This window comes from Lathyrus oleraceus, chromosome 4 (genome assembly GCF_024323335.1).
Source record: "Lathyrus oleraceus cultivar Zhongwan6 chromosome 4, CAAS_Psat_ZW6_1.0, whole genome shotgun sequence".
NCBI lineage: Eukaryota > Viridiplantae > Streptophyta > Magnoliopsida > Fabales > Fabaceae > Lathyrus > Lathyrus oleraceus.
The window spans coordinates 58,603,231-58,625,641 of record NC_066582.1 but is presented as its reverse complement, the minus strand read 5'-3'; the positions used below and the strand labels follow the sequence as shown (position 1 = coordinate 58,625,641).

Below are 22,411 nucleotides of genomic sequence, written 5' to 3'. Positions count from 1 at the left end.
ACAATAATCTGATCCTTCGCCTAATGCAAAGGTACATAGGCATAGAGGTATAAACTCTAGCGAGTTCAACAATAAAAATCTTTCTTTGGATGTCCCATATATTAAAGAAAATAATTTCGATAAACAAGTAAATAATTAAATAATTAACTATTAGTCAAGGAAATCCATTAGGAATGTGCACCAACCCTAAAATTGACGGAGGATCCCATTGAATACAATGGAAGTAAGGGGTGCCTAGTACCTTACCCTCACTTAACCAACTCCCAAACCCAGTCTTTTCCCTTAACATTAGATTTTATCATTATTTCCCCGTTCCTTAGGAACGAATAAAGGATGGTGGCGACGCTGTCATTTTTGCAGCCGCGACAATGACTTTAGGACTTTTTAGTTAGACTTTAAAAACAAATTACATGCTCCCTTATAAATTTATTCAAGTAGGTGATCAAAAGTACCTTAATCACTTAATTTGATTTAGAAGCGTTAGGACTTATATCAATACATGTTCCCTTAGGTCAATCCTACCCCAATTTCATTCATCTTTAGAACCCTAGAAATAGGTAACCATCAAAGCATGACAACATTAGTTATCATTGCCTTTCTTTGGTACCATATCTCATTCTTTTAATCATATCTCTCTCTTTTTCCATTCAATACTAAAACTATATTTTGCAAATAAACATGATCCAACGTCAAGTATAAACCATAAAACTCTTAGCAAATACGATGCAAATTGTGAGGCACGAGCATTAAGAAATGGAGAAGGAATAAGAGGGAGCATTCCTATCCTTATTTTGAATATCTTTGGATACATAACACATGATCCAATTGTTCAAAGTAATCAGTTCCATTCATAGACTTTAGTTTAATTTAAATCAAGGCAAATTTCAACATTCCTCTTCGGACTAAAATCAATCACAACTAACCTCAAAGATATCTCATAATCTTTCTCTCTCTAACTTTCTTTCGGTTAATCACCATCTCTTGGTTAAAATACCCATCTCTTTGGCTTTATCATAATCTCTTGGTTAAAACACCACTCTATTTGGTTTAATCACCATCTCTTAGTTAAAACACATTTTTCTTTGAGTTAATCATCATCTCTTGGTTAAAACACCCATCTCTTTGGGTTAATCACCATCTCTTAGGTAAAATACCCCTCTCTTTGGGTTAATCACCATCTCTTGTTAAAGCACTACTCTTTTTGGGTTAATCACAAGTTCTTGGTTAAAATACTCTCTTGGTTATGACACCACTTTTATTTCCAGCTCTTGGTTATGACACCACCTTTATTTCTTATCCTTGGTTATGAAACCAATTTTATTTCCTTCTCTTGATTATGACACCACTTTTATTTTCCCGTTCTTGGTCCAGACACCATTTTTACATTCATGTTCTTGGTGTAGACACCAACCTTACAATTCTTTGTCCAAACAACAATTTATTTTCATAAAAAGAACTATTTTAATTCATTCCTTATTAGTCAAACTAACATCTTAGAGCATCCGAACCAGGATCAAACAACTAACGTCAAAAACACTTATATGATACGATTATAAAATCATTCCCTAAAATCAACCAACAAATACTTATTTTTTACCCCACGAACTACAGAGCTCTAATTTTTCTCATTGCACCATGAAAATACGTGGACACAAGGTTTTGAAGTCTTGGCGAGCATATTAATTAAGAACTTATTTTCCCCTTTAATTAAAATCAATCGTAAGTAACCTTTAGATGATGACATCTATCTGTGCAAAGAACAATCAAAATGATCCTCATTGAGTACAACAAATGTGAGGGGTGCTCATACCTTCCCCTTGCATAACTGACTTCCTTACACTTTTCTATTCCCTTTGGATTTTATTGATATTTTTCCTTTCTCTTTGAATAAATATAATTCAATGATAACTCTGTTGTATTTCGAGCGTGTTATGCGCTCGGGAATTTTTTGCAGCGCGACACTTCTAATGAAAACCTGAAGAATAGAGGTTGCTTCACGCCTCCTATATTTTTGTTTTTTAAAAAAAAGTAACTATTTGATTACTTAAAAATACCACAAAAGTAATTAATTTATTAAAAAATAGAATACTTTTTGAAAAAAGTCGTCAAATACATTTATTATTGATCCTTTGGTATTTCTTTTTTACGAAACGATCTTTTATTACATCATATTTTTACAAATAGTCATGTGTAACTGCACTATTCAAATTCCTATTGAAAATGTTCCTCCACCATCACATTTTTTATTCTACCCTTTTTGCTAGATGCAAATCCAAAAGTTGTTATTGTCTAAGTTTCTTATGATAACCCTCCTTCACCCGTAACCTTATCATGTGCACTTTCTCCCTCTTCCATAAATTTAAAGTTTCTATCATTCTCATCAAAAAGATCTCCAAAATCCATAAATCTAAAATTGGTATCAATGTCAGCAAAATCATTTTTCAACTCCCATCAATCCAAAGTTGTTATCATTATTAGCCAAACTATTTCAAACTTCTGTTAATCCAAAGTTGCTACTGTTGTCAACAAAAGCATTTTCACCAGTATTAATAAAAGTCCTTTTATGGGAAAATATTAACGAAAAAATGAACTCAACTTCTTATTCATTTTTTCGACGAATTTAGGATTTTGAAGAACTGTTTCAAACGAGTTCTTCAAATTATTAAGCCTATACTCTAATGCTTCTAATCTTTGCACTAGATTATCCACATGAAGCTTTTTAGCTGGCAGGTACTGTTTGAAGCTAGAAATATCTAGTTCAATAGAGGCTTTTTCATTTTCAAGTTTCTCAATTTCTTCTTCAAATGCAAGCCTTTCTACTTCTCCAAGGGCGTGATTGTGAACAGTTTGCTTGCCTTGAATATTACCAAGAAGATAATATTGATCTTTCAGAAAATACTCATTAGCAAACTCCCATTGATCATGTTTTATTTTGTGAAATCCCTGACATTGAAACACATAACAATGAACCATAATATATTAGACATCAAATTTGTATAGTGCAAAAACCATCTCGGTCGTTGTAGCCTAAATAAAAAACTTAGAGACGGAAGAGATTCCACATTTAAAGCATGAACCACCATTTAAAAATGAAAAATGAAATGGTTAAAGAAATATATGAGATTAATAACAAAATATAATTAAGTTTAGGCATAATAATTCAAATAATAAAAGAATATATTACGAACATAGGTATTGAGCTGACAAACAAAGTTGGAGAAATTGTTGTGTCTGAAATACTTGCTAAGAAGATTGGTAGCGAATTCATCAGGGTCCTTAATGATGAAACTGTTGTTGCTTTGACTCCATGAGACAATATTATCAGTATATGGATCATCAACCATCTGGTAAATTTTCACTAGGAACTCTGTCGGACCACCACTACCACCACCACCACCTTGTTCTTTCGTCGAATTCTCCATGATTTTGTTGGTTTCAAATGAACCAAAGTGCATTCTATTATATACTAATGATCAAGTCCCAATACATTTGACTACTACATCATTTTCACAGAAATAAATGCATACGATGCATTGAATCCATTGAACTTCTTTGGCACGCATGTCCGTTGTATCCGTTTTTAGTCTTTTTCTTTTTTCAATAAAATGAATTTGTTAAAGTTTTTTGTCTTCTTGTTTTAAATAAAAATAAATTCGTTTACACTTACTTTTTCTTTTATTTGACCAAAATTAAATTTAAATTATTACCCTTTCAAAAATATTTTGTAAACACTATTATATTAATCAGTCAATAATATATACCAAACAAGATTAATTGAACAACGTCGAACTTAATATGATAAACTTTATGATTTTTATAATCGTATGTATGAGTATCCAAATTCACCTTAATAATAATAATAACATATATTATGTCAATAAGATTTAACATTATGTTGAAATTATTAAATATGTTAAAAAGATATATCAAAATCTCCTTCTTATAAATATTTATTAATTGAGCTAATCTTAATATATCAAGTATCTAATTAATATGATAAATAATTTCTACATCTTGTTTACAATAATACATTATTTAAAAATGTATTTGGATCAAATTCGTTTTGCAGGAATTCAACATCATTCCACACGTATTTGGATCCAATTACATTGCCTTAAAAAAGAGGAAGTTTTTGCCTTCATTTGCATGATTTTGAGAGCCAAGAAATCCCTGCTGCAACTTGAAGTTTTACCCAGAAAATTCAACTATCGTGTTTTGAGTTTCAACCTGTTTTAATCCATTTTCTTGATTCTATTAGCTCCATCGACATCCTATGAAGCTTTTGCAACAATTCCCAAGCTCTAAGACCTTCTGAATTGCTCTAACCAGATTGAGCTTCATCAACTTTTGATCACCATTTGGACAAGGTAGTTCTGAGCATCATTTGAACTCAAACAAGTTACCACCATGTAGTCCTTCACTCTCTAATGCTTTCCCCTAATTTATCTAATTTTGATTGATCATGTTCCTCATTTAATTTTACTTTTTGTGTTTTGCTTGTTTCTAAAACTTCTTTGAAATTCACTTTCTCAATTCACATAAATGAATTTGAGGCATAATGTTGAATTCAGGAAGAGAAGAAGATCACAATGGTGGTGGTCTCGTGTGTTGAAGTTAACAAACGATAAAACTCTGGTGGGAGCTCACTAGAGGAGATGACCAGAGTATTTCTAAAGTGGTTTGACTTTGGACCAGACACGTTGGCATTTTGAAATGTTTTGATTGGTTGGATTGATACCGGATCATGTGTTCGCCTTGCAATGCGTTCCATCATGTTTCTCATCATTTAGAGTGTTGATTTGCCACGTCAATTAATTAGGCGTGATCCAACGCTCCTGGTTTTTTCTGATTTTAATTCCTTTTCTTTTATTATTTTAAATTTCTTTTTCTTTAAAAATTCGTAGTAATTTCATTTTTTATCAAAAAAATCCCAAAATAATTTCTAAAATTCTCTTTTATTTCTCTTCATCTGATTCTTATTTTTTACACATTTTATCTTATTGATTTTCTATTTTTCATGAATTTTCTCTTTTCTTTTTTGTTTCAATTGGTTAAAAAATACTTTTCTGCATTTTAAAATTCTTAAAATTTTATTATGTGTTTCTCATTTTATTTCCAACCTTCCATAATTTTCTTGGCCATTTATTTGGTGTTTTCAAAGACTTTGGGGATTTTCCATTTTAAAAATACCTTTAATGCATTTTTATTTCATTTAATTGCATTTTTAATTTGTTTGACCTTGTGAACTTTTGTTGGCCTTGGATCATGATGATTTTGACTTCAAGTCTCATCAAACTCAATGGATCTTGGGTGTTGATGGGGTGAAAAACCTAATCCACCAAAGTGGATGATTGATTTTGATGATTACATGATCAAATTTTTGATTCAATTTGGGTGTGACTTCTTTTGTCCCCTTTCATCTTCATCCCTTTCGTTTCTTTTATTCAATTGGATGGATTTGTGTCCATCTTGTTCATGATGTGTGGATTGGTGCTTGATGAACTTTCATCATTTCAAATCTACCTTCTAAGTGATCATGGATCATTTAAGGTTCTTTGGATTGATGCATAAGTTTGTCCCAAGTGTCATGAAATATGGATTGAAGTAATGGACCATCCTCCTAGCCTTTGTTCTTGATCATCCCCTTTCATTTTCTTTTCTTGTATGGCATATATTTAGGAGGAAGATTTACATATCATTTCTCTAGCATGTATTAACACAAAAATTATTATTGACTGGCCTCAGATAGTTGTGATTTCTACGTAAGTCCAATTACAATTGCTTAACATAGCGCTAAATTTGTCTCAAAGGCAATGACATTTTTATAAGTGAGATTGTAAGTCTCCTATTTCTCATGGTATTGTGTGAAAACTTTGTTCGTTTTCCATTTGTGAGAGCTAGTGGCATACTTGTTAATTTTATCCAAGTTGGATCCCTTCTCATAAATGATGTATAAGGTTCATATTTTCATGCTTGTGAGTGGATAGTTGAGTGTTCTCCAAAAAGTGACCAAAACATCTTTTATCTTTAATTACTATCATCACTTACTAACACTTTACTTGTATTAACTTTTATTTCCAAGTAATTTAGTTTATGTTACTTTATTTTTTATGTCATTTACTTTATGCTTTATGTTTAGCATTTCATATTACATTGTGATTATGTTATTTTGTTCTTGGTCCATTTGGACCATTCTTGATGTCATTACTAAAACCTAAAAAAAGAAACTTTTCTCCCCTAATTCATGGACTTGTGGTTATTATCCTTGACATCTTTGCGGAGATATGGACTTAGAATTAAGATCTTGACCTTTACTTAGGGACTTGTAGCCCGAGACCTTGAAATTCATCTGATACTTTTGACTTTGGACTTCTTTGTGAAGACTTGGCTTGGTTACTTTGAATTCATATGGTACTTTTGACTTTTTCCTTCTTTGTGAAGACTTGGCTTGGTTACCTTGAGGTCTTCTGATACATGGATCACTATTTACTTGTTTTGCTTGCTTTAGGCTTAATCCAAATGAGGGAATTTTTTCTTGACTTATGTCACACTTCTTGCTATCTCTTTGTTAGATCTTTCTTATTTAGCTTTTACTTTACTGCTTTAGGATAGTCTCTTCTTCTCCTTCCCTCTTCTTTAATTTTCAAAATCTTCTCTCTTTTTCATAACCTTCTGGTTTTAACTAGAACCACTATCTCAATAAACCTTGACTTTTTGTCAAGTGATTTTCAAAACTTTTTTTAATAAATATCAATCTATTTTAAGCATGTTTAGACTAATTTTAAAAGAATTAAAAAAAGCCTATCTCATTCAAACCATTTTGTGCCCTTTTATGCACTTTTCCTTTTAAACTTTTTCTCAAAGCATTAGACATGAGTTATTTTCATAGTTGAGTTGTAATCCTCCTATCTCCATAGTATTGATGATAATTCTTTTCCATTTGTGATAGCTAGTGGCATACTTGTTGATCCTTATCCAAGTTGTAGTCATTCTCATGATGATGCAAAGTTCTCATACTTGTGGGTGACTAGTTGAGTATTCTCCTTAAAATGACAAAATTACTTTTCCATAAAAAAATGAATCAAAACAAACATCTTTGTTATCTTTACCACGAACTAGGAGGTTTTGATCCTCCATTGGACTTTGTTGGTACGTAGGCATGAGACTATAAAAAACTTGGAAACACCAAATCATAATAAAAATGCTTCTTTTCTCATCTCTCCAATCTTTTAAAAAATAACACCCTTTTCAAGATAAAATGTATATATTTTCAAAGAGGTTTTCATGGAGTAATATGGATGTTTAGGATGCTAATACCTTCCCTTTTAATAACTAACCCTCAGACCCTTGTTCTCTTTTTATTAGTTTTGCTTTAAAACTCCTTTGGGTTTTGTTCGTACTTTTTCCCTTTTCCTTTGGAAACAATAAAAGTGCGGCGGCGACTCTTGCTTTGCAAGTTAAGTTAATCAATAACTTAACCTCAAATTTTTTACCGCTACTGGGGTTAATTAAATTAATTAAATAAGTGGGGGCTTGATTAAGTAGTTGAATTTATGATTATTTGTTTGATAGTAAGTGGAGAGACCAGTCCAAGCCCATTTCATTCGGGCCCAACGAGTGACCCAAGCCCCAGGTCCGTTGGGTCAAGTAAGACCCATCCTCATTATCTGAACCGGGTAAAATGCAACTCGTGTTCATCCTCAACACCCCCATCAGTCGCATTTGAAAAACCATAGTTCTCACAATCATTAACCAGAAATTGATCAAAAGCTCTAAAATCAAATATTTCCATTTTCATTACAACATGAATACAAAATTGTAATTTACAGATGATTTCGAACCAGATACATTGTAATCTCAAACCTAAATCTATTTCTAAAACTCAAATGAAATTTCAATCAAATACCATCGAATATCAATTACAATCAAACCTAATAATAATCAAATGAAAAATTCTAAATACAAACCAATTTAATTGAATTCGAAACCTAAAAGTTAATATATATAAACCCTATTCTAATTCAAAACAAGACAAAATAAGGAACGAAAAACCCTAAAAGAACCTATTTCTACTACAACTCCAATCCCTCACCAAAGCTTGAATCAAATTGAGATTAGGGTTTCACCTTGAAACCCTAATTCTTCTGAGCTTAGCCACCATCCCAATAAAAAAAATATACCGCTTGAAGAAAAAGAAGAAGTTAGAGTAGGAAGAAGGGAAAGACAGAAGGAGTAGAAGCAAGTTAAATTCCGTTACCTTTTAGCCGGAGAGACTCTCTTCTCCATAGGTTGGTAGAATTCTGACTCGTGCTTATTGTTGTTTAATGATTCATTTGTTGTATGTGCATGATAATCGAGGTTAAAATTTGAGGATTAGGGTTTGAATAAATTGATTTTTGGGTTTGTGATATGTTTAGGGTTAAATTGTTTGTTTGATGTTTGATTGAGATCCAGTGGTTTGAGATATATGGTTTGGTGAAGGTTTGGGTTAATTTTGGGTAATTTTGGGTTCGATCTGGGTAAGGTTGAGGTTGGGATAAAAGAAGAAGATGAAGGTTCATATTCTTCAGGGTTAGGGTTAGGTTTCTTAGGTTTAAAGGGTTCTGGGTAGGTGTTCATCATCCGGATGAACACCGGTTGAAGATCTCGGTTGGACTTCAATTGGAGATCTGGAGGTTACGTTGGTTCTGGGAAGGGGGTGGTGGTGGTCGGGTTTTGGGTTGGATGTTCTTCATGTTCATGATGAACATGAAGAACACGATTGAAGGTGGTGGTTCTGGGGTGGTTTATGGTGGAAGAAAGGGTGGTCGGGAAACTAAAGGTAGAGAGAAGGGAGAGCAAAAAGACGGATTGAGAGAGTAGAGAGATAAATAAAGATGAAAAATGAAATGGATTGAATGAAGTTTGATTATATACTCCCTCGGTGTTCCCTCTAATGCGTGCCAAGTGGCACTCCGAAGAGGTCTGGATCAGTTGACTATCCCAGTCAACTGATGACCTCACGCACACATGTGTATCGTGTTCCCTTATTGACTTTAGATCTGAAACCTTCATCCTTCATACTTTGATTGATAATTCATATCGAAGGTTAATATCTGATCCCATCAGATCTGTGTGATCTAGATCGAGAGGCCAAGAGAGAGTCAAACTTTGACTCTCTCACCATGAACCATTCCTTCCACATGGGCCTCAGAGAGCTTTTCGGGTTTCTCTTAATGCTTTTCACACACCCCAATCAGGAGCCAATTACTTACATAGTCAGGAATACACCCCCTTTGATTTAATTAATTAAAACTTTTATTTTGTTTTTATTTTTTATTTTATTTCCTAATTAGGTTATTAATAAAGGGACTAGAGTTAATTAAAATTTATAAGTTAATCGTTATAATTAACATAAATTTTTTTTTGATTAATTAGGTCACTAAAATAACAAAGGAAATATAATTAATTAAGGAATAATAATTGGGAAATTAGGGTTTATTAAAAGGGATTTTCTTGGGATAATTAAGGGATTAAATTCAAGGGTAGTTTTAGGGTTGATTAACCTAATTAGGGATGAATAATCAGGGATAAGGGATAACTTATTTAATATTTTGGATTAAAACTATATATATTATTATTATTAGAAGTTTATTTTCTTGAACAAATTAACACATCATTTTTGTAAATTAATCAACAACTAAAACCAATTCCACACAGTTAAAAATTTAAGTCCATTGCCCTTGTGCGTAGAGGCATTTTCAAATCAAAAACTTTTGTGTCTCCCGATGCATTGAGACTTTTCAAGGGGTAAAAACAACAAACCAAAAAACATTTTTGAGAAGAACTACAATAATCTGATCCTTCGCCTAATGCAAAGGTACATAGGCATAGAGGTATAAACTCTAGCGAGTTCAACAATAAAAATCTTTCTTTGGATGTCCCATATATTAAAGAAAATAATTTCGATAAACAAGTAAATAATTAAATAATTAACTATTAGTCAAGGAAATCCATTAGGAATGTGCACCAACCCTAAAATTGACGGAGGATCCCATTGAATACAATGGAAGTAAGGGGTGCCTAGTACCTTACCCTCACTTAACCAACTCCCAAACCCAGTCTTTTCCCTTAACATTAGATTTTATCATTATTTCCCCGTTCCTTAGGAACGAATAAAGGATGGTGGCGACGCTGTCATTTTTGCAGCCGCGACAATGACTTTAGGACTTTTTAGTTAGACTTTAAAAACAAATTACATGCTCCCTTATAAATTTATTCAAGTAGGTGATCAAAAGTACCTTAATCACTTAATTTGATTTAGAAGCGTTAGGACTTATATCAATACATGTTCCCTTAGGTCAATCCTACCCCAATTTCATTCATCTTTAGAACCCTAGAAATAGGTAACCATCAAAGCATGACAACATTAGTTATCATTGCCTTTCTTTGGTACCATATCTCATTCTTTTAATCATATCTCTCTCTTTTTCCATTCAATACTAAAACTATATTTTGCAAATAAACATGATCCAACGTCAAGTATAAACCATAAAACTCTTAGCAAATACGATGCAAATTGTGAGGCACGAGCATTAAGAAATGGAGAAGGAATAAGAGGGAGCATTCCTATCCTTATTTTGAATATCTTTGGATACATAACACATGATCCAATTGTTCAAAGTAATCAGTTCCATTCATAGACTTTAGTTTAATTTAAATCAAGGCAAATTTCAACATTCCTCTTCGGACTAAAATCAATCACAACTAACCTCAAAGATATCTCATAATCTTTCTCTCTCTAACTTTCTTTCGGTTAATCACCATCTCTTGGTTAAAATACCCATCTCTTTGGCTTTATCATAATCTCTTGGTTAAAACACCACTCTATTTGGTTTAATCACCATCTCTTAGTTAAAACACATTTTTCTTTGAGTTAATCATCATCTCTTGGTTAAAACACCCATCTCTTTGGGTTAATCACCATCTCTTAGGTAAAATACCCCTCTCTTTGGGTTAATCACCATCTCTTGGTTAAAGCACTACTCTTTTTGGGTTAATCACAAGTTCTTGGTTAAAATACTCTCTTGGTTATGACACCACTTTTATTTCCAGCTCTTGGTTATGACACCACCTTTATTTCTTATCCTTGGTTATGAAACCAATTTTATTTCCTTCTCTTGATTATGACACCACTTTTATTTTCCCGTTCTTGGTCCAGACACCATTTTTACATTCATGTTCTTGGTGTAGACACCAACCTTACAATTCTTTGTCCAAACAACAATTTATTTTCATAAAAAGAACTATTTTAATTCATTCCTTATTAGTCAAACTAACATCTTAGAGCATCCGAACCAGGATCAAACAACTAACGTCAAAAACACTTATATGATACGATTATAAAATCATTCCCTAAAATCAACCAACAAATACTTATTTTTTACCCCACGAACTACAGAGCTCTAATTTTTCTCATTGCACCATGAAAATACGTGGACACAAGGTTTTGAAGTCTTGGCGAGCATATTAATTAAGAACTTATTTTCCCCTTTAATTAAAATCAATCGTAAGTAACCTTTAGATGATGACATCTATCTGTGCAAAGAACAATCAAAATGATCCTCATTGAGTACAACAAATGTGAGGGGTGCTCATACCTTCCCCTTGCATAACTGACTTCCTTACACTTTTCTATTCCCTTTGGATTTTATTGATATTTTTCCTTTCTCTTTGAATAAATATAATTCAATGATAGCTCTGTTGTATTTCGAGCGTGTTATGCGCTCGGGAATTTTTTGCAGCGCGACACTTCTAATGAAAACCTGAAGAATAGAGGTTGCTTCACGCCTCCTATATTTTTGTTTTTTAAAAAAAAGTAACTATTTGATTACTTAAAAATACCACAAAAGTAATTAATTTATTAAAAAATACAATACTTTTTGAAAAAAGTCGTCAAATACATTTATTATTGATCCTTTGGTATTTCTTTTTTACGAAACGATCTTTTATTACATCATATTTTTACAAATAGTCATGTGTAACTGCACTATTCAAATTCCTATTGAAAATGTTCCTCCACCATCACATTTTTTATTCTACCCTTTTTGCTAGATGCAAATCCAAAAGTTGTTATTGTCTAAGTTTCTTATGATAACCCTCCTTCACCCGTAACCTTATCATGTGCACTTTCTCCCTCTTCCATAAATTTAAAGTTTCTATCATTCTCATCAAAAAGATCTCCAAAATCCATAAATCTAAAATTGGTATCAATGTCAGCAAAATCATTTTTCAACTCCCATCAATCCAAAGTTGTTATCATTATTAGCCAAACTATTTCAAACTTCTGTTAATCCAAAGTTGCTACTGTTGTCAACAAAAGCATTTTCACCAGTATTAATAAAAGTCCTTTTATGGGAAAATATTAACGAAAAAATGAACTCAACTTCTTATTCATTTTTTCGACGAATTTAGGATTTTGAAGAACTGTTTCAAACGAGTTCTTCAAATTATTAAGCCTATACTCTAATGCTTCTAATCTTTGCACTAGATTATCCACATGAAGCTTTTTAGCTGGCAGGTACTGTTTGAAGCTAGAAATATCTAGTTCAATAGAGGCTTTTTCATTTTCAAGTTTCTCAATTTCTTCTTCAAATGCAAGCCTTTCTACTTCTCCAAGGGCGTGATTGTGAACAGTTTGCTTGCCTTGAATATTACCAAGAAGATAATATTGATCTTTCAGAAAATACTCATTAGCAAACTCCCATTGATCATGTTTTATTTTGTGAAATCCCTGACATTGAAACACATAACAATGAACCATAATATATTAGACATCAAATTTGTATAGTGCAAAAACCATCTCGGTCGTTGTAGCCTAAATAAAAAACTTAGAGACGGAAGAGATTCCACATTTAAAGCATGAACCACCATTTAAAAATGAAAAATGAAATGGTTAAAGAAATATATGAGATTAATAACAAAATATAATTAAGTTTAGGCATAATAATTCAAATAATAAAAGAATATATTACGAACATAGGTATTGAGCTGACAAACAAAGTTGGAGAAATTGTTGTGTCTGAAATACTTGCTAAGAAGATTGGTAGCGAATTCATCAGGGTCCTTAATGATGAAACTGTTGTTGCTTTGACTCCATGAGACAATATTATCAGTATATGGATCATCAACCATCTGGTAAATTTTCACTAGGAACTCTGTCGGACCACCACTACCACCACCACCACCTTGTTCTTTCGTCGAATTCTCCATGATTTTGTTGGTTTCAAATGAACCAAAGTGCATTCTATTATATACTAATGATCAAGTCCCAATACATTTGACTACTACATCATTTTCACAGAAATAAATGCATACGATGCATTGAATCCATTGAACTTCTTTGGCACGCATGTCCGTTGTATCCGTTTTTAGTCTTTTTCTTTTTTCAATAAAATGAATTTGTTAAAGTTTTTTGTCTTCTTGTTTTAAATAAAAATAAATTCGTTTACACTTACTTTTTCTTTTATTTGACCAAAATTAAATTTAAATTATTACCCTTTCAAAAATATTTTGTAAACACTATTATATTAATCAGTCAATAATATATACCAAACAAGATTAATTGAACAACGTCGAACTTAATATGATAAACTTTATGATTTTTATAATCGTATGTATGAGTATCCAAATTCACCTTAATAATAATAATAACATATATTATGTCAATAAGATTTAACATTATGTTGAAATTATTAAATATGTTAAAAAGATATATCAAAATCTCCTTCTTATAAATATTTATTAATTGAGCTAATCTTAATATATCAAGTATCTAATTAATATGATAAATAATTTCTACATCTTGTTTACAATAATACATTATTTAAAAATGTATTTGGATCAAATTCGTTTTGCAGGAATTCAACATCATTCCACACGTATTTGGATCCAATTACATTGCCTTAAAAAAGAGGAAGTTTTTGCCTTCATTTGCATGATTTTGAGAGCCAAGAAATCCCTGCTGCAACTTGAAGTTTTACCCAGAAAATTCAACTATCGTGTTTTGAGTTTCAACCTGTTTTAATCCATTTTCTTGATTCTATTAGCTCCATCGACATCCTATGAAGCTTTTGCAACAATTCCCAAGCTCTAAGACCTTCTGAATTGCTCTAACCAGATTGAGCTTCATCAACTTTTGATCACCATTTGGACAAGGTAGTTCTGAGCATCATTTGAACTCAAACAAGTTACCATCATGTAGTCCTTCACTCTCTAATGCTTTCCCCTAATTTATCTGATTTTGATTGATCATGTTCCTCATTTAATTTTACTTTTTGTGTTTTTCTTGTTTCTAAAACTTCTTTGGAATTCTCTTTCTCAATTCACATAAATGAATTTGAGGCATAATGTTGAATTCAGGAAGAGAAGAAGATCACAATGGTGGTGGTCTCGTGTGTTGAAGTTAACAAACGATAAAACTCCGGTGGGAGCTCACTAGAGAAGATGACCAGAGTATTTCTCAAGTGGTTTGACTTTGGACCAGACACGTTGGCATTTTGAGATGTTTTGATTGGTTGGATTGATACCGGATCCTGTGTTTGCCTTGCAATGCGTTCCATCATGTTTCTCATCATTTAGAGTGTTGATCTGCCACGTCAATTAATTAGGCGTGATCCAACGCTCCTGGTTTTTTCTGATTTTAATTCTTTTTCTTTTATTATTTTAAATTTCTTTTTCTTTAAAAATTCGTAGTAATTTCATTTTTTATCAAAAAAATCCCAAAGTAATTTCTAAAATTCTTTTTTTTTCTTCATCTGATTCTTATTTTTCACACATTTTATTTTATTGACTTTCTATTTTTCATGAATTTTCTCTTTTTTTTTTGTTTTAATTTGTTAAAAAATACTTTTCTGCATTTTAAAATTCTTAGGATTTTATTATGTGTTTCTCATTTTATTTCTAACCTTCCATAACTTTCTTGGCCATTTATTTGGTGTTTTGAAAGACTTTGTGGATTTTCCATTTTTTTCCATTTTAAAAATACCTTTAGTGCATTTTTATTTCATTTAATTTCATTTTTAATTTGTTTGACCTTGTGAACTTTTGTTGGCCTTGGATCATATTGATTTTGACTTCAAGCCTCATCAAACTCAGTGGATCTTGGGTGTTGATGGGGTGAAAACCCTAATCCACCAAAGTGGATGATTGATTTTGATGATTACTTGATCAAATTTTTGATTCAATTTGGGTGTGACTTCTTTTGTCCCCTTTCATCTTCATCCCTTTCGTTTCTTTTATTCAATTGGATGGATTTGTGTCCATCTTGATCATGATGTGTGGGTTGGTGCTTGATGAACTTTCATCATTTCAAATCTACCTTCTAAGTGATCATGGATCATTTAAGGTTCTTTGGATTGATGCATAAGCTTGTCCCAAGTGTCACGAAATATGGATTGAAGTAATGGACCATCCTCCTAGCCTTTGTTTTTGATCATCCCCTTTCATTTTCTTTTCTTGTATGGCATATCTTTAGGAGGAGGATTTAAATATCCTTTCTCTAGCATGTATTACAAAAATTATTATTGACTGACCTCAGATAGTTGTGACTTCTACATAAGTCCAATTACAATTGCTTAACATAGCGCTAAATTTGTCTCAAAGGTGTAATACCCCAAAATTTACCCTTCATTTTTCCTGGAAGCATGGGATTATGTTTTACACTTCATTAGCATCATATTAGGTCATACTCATTGCATACTGCATTAGTGACATGGAGATCGGGTTTTGATCGATCACTCCTTAACAGAAGGAGCCCACACAAAGCAAGATTGAGAATTGGACTTTCTAAGTATACAAGTCTCAAGGGTCTCAGGGGGGTCCAAGTATCTTATTATGGTCCTCAGTTCATCACTGAAGGATTCAAAACTATCAGAGTGTTCATCTGGATTTAATCAGAAATTAGGGTTTCATGGCTACCTACAATAGGAAATGTTTGGTTGGACGTAGAGGAGCTCATCCATGTCATGATTAGAGAGACATCTTGGCCTAGGAAGATTCATAATTATCTCAGAAAGATCCATTGGCAATCAGTGCAATCAGTTCCTGATCATTTTGCCCTAAAACTAGGGTTTGGTATAAAATTAGTTTATTTCTGATTCTTTGGGTGAAACTATTTTCCATGGCCCTCCATATGTCCACAAGGGTCTACATACAAAAAATCCGCTCTTTATTTGAGCTAGAAGTGCTTCAATTGATCAATGGAATCGGGAATCAAATAGTTTGGGAAAAGTCAACTGTGGGGCCAGAAAAGTCAACTCCTGACATTTTGAGATTGGAATCTCAAAATCCATGCCTAGGGGATCCTACATGTGAAATTTGATCAAGGTTGGATCATGTATTCATCATTTAATCAGGAGTTGGAAAAGTTACTAAATTTGGAAATAGTTGACTTTCCATTTAGGGCAAGTTTTTATGGTTATAAAGTTTGCTCCATTTGGATTAGAATTGAGAAAGTTATGCTTAGTCAAACTGAGACATTTTTTAGGACACTTAGAAAAATTTCTAAGTCCAAAATCTTCAAAATATGTCAAGACTTCTTTGCCAGTTTTCTTGCACTTCAAGGCATTATTTGAAAATACTTTCTTCACAACAATTGTACCTTGCCATGTCCTCTTTCACATCCTTTTGGAATCATCTCATTTGGATCCATGGTTTAAGAGATACATTCATTTAAAGTGGGCATCATGACTTGATTTTCTAGGCAGATTTTGGGTCTGGCTGGCCCAATCAGATTTTCTAAGCATGCTGCACAAACCAGTCACGTTTTTTTACCTCTTTTGGCCATGCATTGGACATCCATTCACTTAAGTTTGGCCCAAAATAACAACATTTTACACCTCACTTCACACTTTTATTCTTATGGATAAATCACTTATTAAAAAGCCCATGAGAACACCTAATCCACCCTATTTAAGAAGCTGGAACCCTAACCCTAAAGGAGCATTGAAATTTCGTGGCAAGGAGGCAAAGCTTCATCACATATCAGATTCCATTCCACTTCTATTTTCCATTAGGTAATCATCTCTTCCATGACCATGTTTTGATATATCTACGCTTGCTTACCATGTTCATCACCATTAATCCTTCCATTTTCATATTTCTTTTTCTTATTTAAAATATTTTCTTCATCCATAAAATTACCCAAAAATATTTTTCACTTTTCTTAACGTTTTATTTAATTTTATATAATTTTTTTTCGTATTTTTTTAATATTAATATTTTATTTTAATTATTTATTCTAACTGGTCCATTATAACACACTTTTGTTTATTGATTTTATTTTTATGACTTAAAATTATTGTTAGCATTTGATTTTTGGGATGAAGGTTGACCACTGTCTCATGGTCAACCTGACCTTTTCTTGGAATTTTATTTCACATTTTCAATTTATTTTGGATTTATTTTTGACCTAGTTTCGTTGGTTGACTTTTAATTTGACTTCTATTTTATTTTAATTAATTCACGTGCCAATTTTCATTATTTTTAAAATATTTTTGGGGGATGATGATGTCCTGACGCCGCCTTATTTAGCTTAATTTTTCATAATTTTCTTGATTAATTTACTATTTATTCTTGATTTATTTCTAACCTAGTCTCATTAATTGACTTTTGGTTTAACCTCTGTTTTATTTTAATTAATTTATGTACCAATTTTCGTTATTTTAAAAATCTTTTTGGGGGATGATGATGTCCTGACCCCACCTCATTTAGTTTAATTTTTCTTAATTTTCTTGATTAATTTGCTATTTATTTGTTATTTTTTAAGTTGACTTGAATTTTCAGTTGATTTCTTTATGATCGATGTTTGACTTAAGGATTGCTTATGGCAATTGAAGAGATCTTTTGATCCTCCCTTGTTCATATCATATGCCATGTATTAGAGGTCTTTTACCTTGATTTTATTTGGTCCTTACCTCATTTCCTGATTAAATTATTCAGTGGACCCTTCGTGTGTATATTTTCATCTGTTTGATTCATCTGTTATCTTTTATACTTGTTTCTCTCATTCATGCTTTCTATTGCTTGATTATTTAACATGTTCACACTCTCATGCATTGTTTAAATGCTCCATTATTTGATTCTTTGGTTTGATTATATATTGTTTATTTATCCGATCTGATTGATAAATGTTGCCTACTTGTATGATGTATGAGGCATATATTCTTATTGTTTGTTTGCCATGAACAATCCCCATTCATAACAAATGTACCCCTCTCCCATAAAGTGTATAATATTTATTTCTTTATTTCTTTAGTCACCTGTTAATACAAGAATTAAAACGAACATCCGATAACCATTTCAAAATAAGATCAAAAGCTCGATCCAACGTCGAGTAATCATTTTCAAAACTTAACAGAACCAGCACGCATTCATCCATCCTCTTGTAAGTCGATTGCCTCAGGAATCGCCATCTACCTGTAAGTCGATTGCCTCCGGTATCACCATCTACCCTTATTCGTAACTCCTCTCCATGCTCCATCTGTCGACTCTTGTTCCGTTTAGGTAGCACCCATTAAGTAGAACCCTTTGTATGATAACATAGGTAGAATTCCCCTATTCTTTGCATGCTAACATTAGGTAGATATTCCCCTTTGTAAATCCTAACACATAGGTCCATATTGCATGACAACTCTAGAGCTGAGCTTCCCCACTTTTAGACCTTTTGTGCGTCTCCGGTCTTGTGGCATGTCAGTCCGTTCTATTGCAAAGAGGTAACTGCCTAAGACTCGATTCAGTGAGCTGCGACACCTACTGCTAGGATGTTGAACACACTGCCTACCCTCCTTTGACACAACTGGTGTCCTCTTTTATGAGTCCATGTTCAGATGGCAATCCTTAACCCCTAGTTAGCCGAACTACGTTTTGCTCAGATTCTCATTCCAGATGAGATACGTAGGCATAAGACGTGACGTCTTACCGAGCACACTTCTCTTTAACCCATAGGTAGCTGAGCTATGAAGACTCTGATTCTCATACTCAGATGAGATACGTAGGCAGTGGATGTGACATCCTTGCGAGTCATTTTCTTTTAACCTTCCTTTTAGTAAATAGTACTTTAGATATACCTACACCCTTTAGACTAGAACAACACTTATGAAAAGGGCTCCCTAGGAGTACCTAGGATGTTTTGGGTGCTTAAAACCTTCCCATTGCATAACCAACCCCCTTACCCAGATCTCTGACATTTTTACTAATTTTTGATTCGATAAAACTTTTAGGTTTTTGTTCGCTTTCTAACCATTCCTTTGGATAAATAGAAGTGCGGTGGGGACTCGACTTGTATGGTTTACCTTGGATTTATTCAATATCTTTAATGGTAACGAATACCCCGCTACAAAAGGCAATGACATTTTATAAGTGAGATTGCAAGTCTCCTATTTCTCATGGTATTGTGTGAAAACTTTGTTCGTTTTCCATTTGTGATAGCTAGTGGCATACTTGCTGATTTTATCCAAGTTGGATCCCTTCTCATAAATGACGTATAAGGTTCATATTTTCATGCTTGTGGGTGGATAGTTGAGTGTTCTCTAAAAAGTGACCAAAACATCTTTTATCTTTAATTACTATCATCACTTACTAACACTTTACTTGTATTAACTTTTATTTCCAAGTAATTTAGTTTATGTTCCTTTATTTTTTATGTCATTTACTTTATGCTTTATGTTTAGCATTTCATATTACATTGTGATTATGTTATTTTGTTCTTGGTCCATTTGGACCATTCTTGATGTCATTACTAAAACCTAAAAAAAGAAACTTTTCTCCCCTAATTCATGGACTTGTGGTTATTATCCTTGACATCTTTGCGGAGATATGGACTTAGAATTAAGATCTTGACCTTTACTTAGGGACTTGTAGCCCGAGACCTTGAAATTCATCTGATACTTTTGACTTTGGACTTCTTTGTGAAGACTTGGCTTGGTTACTTTGAATTCATATGATATATTTGACTTTTTCCTTCTTTGTGAAGACTTGGCTTGGTTACCTTGAGGTCTTCTGATACATGGATCACTATTTACTTGTTTTGCTTGCTTTAGGCTTAATCCAAATGAGGGAATTTTTTCTTGACTTATGTCACACTTCTTGCTATCTCTTGGTTAGATCTTTCTTCTTTAGCTTTTACTTTACTGCTTTAGGGTAGTCTCTTCTTCTTCATCCCGCTTCTTTAATTTTCAAAATCTTCTCTCTTTTTCATAACCTTCTTGTTTTAACTAGAACCACTATCTCAATAAACCTTGACTTTTTGTCAAGTGATTTTCAAAACTTTTTTTAATAAATATCAATCTATCTTAAGCATGTTTAGACTAATTTCGAAAGACTCAAAAAATGCCTAACTCATTCAAACCATTTTGTGCCCTTTTATGCACTTTTCCTTTTAAACTTTTTCTCAAAGCATTAGACATGAGTCATTCTCATTGTTGAGTTGTAATCCTCCTATCTCCATAGTATTGATGATAATTCTTTTCCATTTGTGAGAGCTAGTGGCATACTTATTGATCCTTATCCAAGTTGTAGCCATTCTCATGATGATTCAAAGTTCTCATACTTGTGGGTGACTAGTTGAGTATTTTCCTTAAAATGACAAAATGTCTTTTCTATAAAAAATGAATCAAAACAAACATCTTTGTTATCTTTACCACGAACTATGAGGTTTTGATCCTCCATTGCACTTTGTTGGTACGTAGGCATGAGACTATAAAAATCTTGGCAAATACCAAATCATAATAAAAATGATTCTTTTCTCATCTCTCCAATATTTTAACAAATAACACCCCTTCAAGATAACATGTATATATTTTCAAAGAGGTTTCGTGGAGTAATATGGATGTTTAGGATGCTAATACCTTCCCTTTGCATAACTTACCCTCAGACCCTTCTTCTCTTTTTATTAGTTTTGTTTTAAAACTTCTTTGGGTTTTGTTCGTACTTTTTCCCTTTTCCTTTGGAAACAATAAAAGTGCGGTGGCGACTCTTTCTTTGCAAGTTAAGTTAATCAATAACTTAACCTCAAATTTTTTACCGCTACCGGGGTTAATTAAATTAATTAAATAAGTGGGGGCTTGATTAAGTAGTTGAATTTCTGATTATTTGTTTGATAATAAGTGGAGAGACCAGTCCAGGCCCATTTCATTCGGGCCCAACGAGTGACTCAAGCCCCAGGTCCGTTAGGTCAAGTAAGACCCATCCTCATTATCTGAACCAGGTAAAATGCAACTCGTGTTCATCCCCAACGCCCTCATCAGCCGCATTTAAAAAACCAGAGTTCTCAAAATCATTATCCAGAAATTGATCAAATGCTCTAAAATCAAATATTTCCATTTTCATTACAACATGAATACAAAATTGTAATTTACAGATGATTTCGAACCAGATACATTGCAATCTCAAACCTAAATCTATTACTAAAACTCAAATGAAAAATAAATCAAATACCATTGAATCTCAATTACAATCAAACCTAATAATAATCAAATGAAAAAAAATTCTAAATACAAACCAATCTAATTGAATTCGAAACCTAAAAGTTAATATATATAAACCCTACGATAATTCAAAACAAGACAAAATAAGGAACGAAAAACCCTAAAAGAACCTATTTCTACTACAACTCCAATCCCTCACCAAAGCTTGAATCAAATTGAGATTAGGGTTTCACCTTGAAACCCTAATTCTTCGGAGCTTAGCCACCATCCCAATCCAAAAATATATCGCACGAAGAAAAAGAAGATGTTAGAGTAGGAAGAAGGGAAATACAGAAGGAGTAGAAGCAAGTTAAATACCATTACCTTTTAGCCGGAGAGACACTCTTCTCCGTAGGTTGGTAGAATTTTGACTCGTGTGTATTGTTGTTTGATGATTCATTTGTTGTATGTGCATGATAATCGGGATTAAAATTGGAGGATTAGGGTTTGAATATATTGATTTTTGGGTTTGTGATATGTTTAGGGTAAAATTGTCTGTTTGATGTTTGATTAAGATCTAGGGGCTTAAGATATATGGTTTGGTGAAGGTTTGGGTTAATTTTGGGTAGTTTTGGGTTCGATCTGGGTAAGGTTAAGGTTGGGATAAAGGAAGAAGATGAAAGTTCATATTCTTCAGGGTTAGGGTTCTTGGAGTTAGGGTTAGGTTTCTTAGGTTTAAAGGGTTCTAGGTAGGTGTTCATCATCCGGATGAACACCGGTTGAGGATCTCAGTTGGACTTCAACAGGAGATCTGGAGGTTACGGTGGTTTTGGGAAGGGGGCGGTGGTGGTCGGTTTTTGGGTTGGATGTTCTTCATGTTCATGATGAACATGAAAAACACGGTTGAAGGTGGTGGTTCTGGGGTGGTTTCGGGTGGAAGAGGGATTAAGAGAGTAGAGAGATAAATA

General features: G+C 32.9%; 2 pseudogenes; both read right to left on the bottom strand.

The window, feature by feature from the left end:
* Positions 1 to 2,089: 2,089 nt before the first annotated feature.
* LOC127073316 (heat stress transcription factor A-5-like) lies at positions 2,090 to 3,488 on the bottom strand (annotated as a pseudogene).
* An 8,430-nt stretch (positions 3,489 to 11,918) lies between these two features.
* On the bottom strand, positions 11,919 to 13,344 carry LOC127073317 (heat stress transcription factor A-5-like; annotated as a pseudogene).
* Between the last annotated feature and the right edge of the window lie 9,067 nt (positions 13,345 to 22,411).